At 34.4% G+C, this 1,250-nt stretch overlaps 1 pseudogene; it reads left to right on the forward strand.

The window, feature by feature from the left end:
* Positions 1 to 65, forward strand: LOC127832863 (U6 spliceosomal RNA; annotated as a pseudogene).
* Positions 66 to 1,250: the final 1,185 nt, after the last annotated feature.

The following is a 1,250-nucleotide window of genomic DNA, read 5'->3' on the forward strand; positions in this document are numbered from 1 at the left end:
GGAGAAGATTACTCCGTTCCCTGCGCAAGGATGACACGCAAATTCGTGAAAAGTTCCATATTTTTTAGAACAAACAATATATTAAGAATATGGTACCTAGCTGCTACCAAGGTTAATGTATTGACACATTATTGCATATCCTGAATTAACAGGACTTCAGAAATAAGTCTAATGACTCATTGAATGTTCCACTGCACGGAGATATTTAGTATTTTATTTTATTTTTCATAAAACTTTATTATTTGAATAAATTGTGACTGGACAGTAAAGCGGCCCGATATATCAAGAAATTTAATTGAAGAAAACAAATGGTTAAGAAAACGTAAACATGGATATATCAAACATACACGCAGTCTTTGACGTCTGCACGCCCTTACAGAAATGAAAAGGTAGCGGCTGACTAGGTAGCCGAAACGGGTATCCTGGAGGTAGCGAAAGTCAGCCAGTAGCGGCTAGGTTGCGGCTGAGTAGCCTAAACCTATACCCTACCCGGTACTGTCTACCATAGCCGCTAGCGGCTACTGTAGCCAATAGGTAGCCAGAAACAGAAAACAGTGAAATATTTCCATTAAATTGACAAATTGTCAGCCGCTTGCGGCAACTGTAGCCAAAAAAGAAGCCGAAAACAAAACTTCGGTACAATAACCTAAATTAAATGAACAAATTGTCAGCCGCTAGCGGAAACTGAAGCCAAAAAGTAGTCGGAAATGTTACTTGTGTAAAATAACTTATATTAAATGAACAAAGTGTCAAACACTTGTGGCAACTGTAGTTTAAAAGTAGCAGCACAGTGTGATTTATATCTGCAATCCAAATCAGACCTTGACCTTGGAGATATGGGTCTGGGTGTTTCGCATGGCATGTTAAAAAAAATCCCTTGATAAATAAAAGAGTTGTGGACCAAACAAAAACTCCTGTAACACCCTAAAACACAGTTTTATGTGAAGTTGGAATAAGACATCAATTTGGGAATAAAGTGTGTTTTTTTAACTGTTCATAAAATGCACTTTTACATATTGTATTTATATAGTTAGACACATTATAATAAAAAAGATACTTGCATATAATATAGCATCATTTAAATTGATTTTACTACAAAACTTGATTTTTTTATTTAATCCTTATAAAATAAAACTGTGTTCATGCAGCGCATAAACACGGTTTTAAAATACAGTACAACTTATAAAAATTCAATCATTGTTAATAAAAAAGTCATGACAAATTGCTTATTAAGCTTGAAATATAGAAAA

The sequence above is a fragment of the Dreissena polymorpha genome, chromosome 5 (assembly GCF_020536995.1).
Source record: "Dreissena polymorpha isolate Duluth1 chromosome 5, UMN_Dpol_1.0, whole genome shotgun sequence".
Classification (NCBI taxonomy): domain Eukaryota; kingdom Metazoa; phylum Mollusca; class Bivalvia; order Myida; family Dreissenidae; genus Dreissena; species Dreissena polymorpha.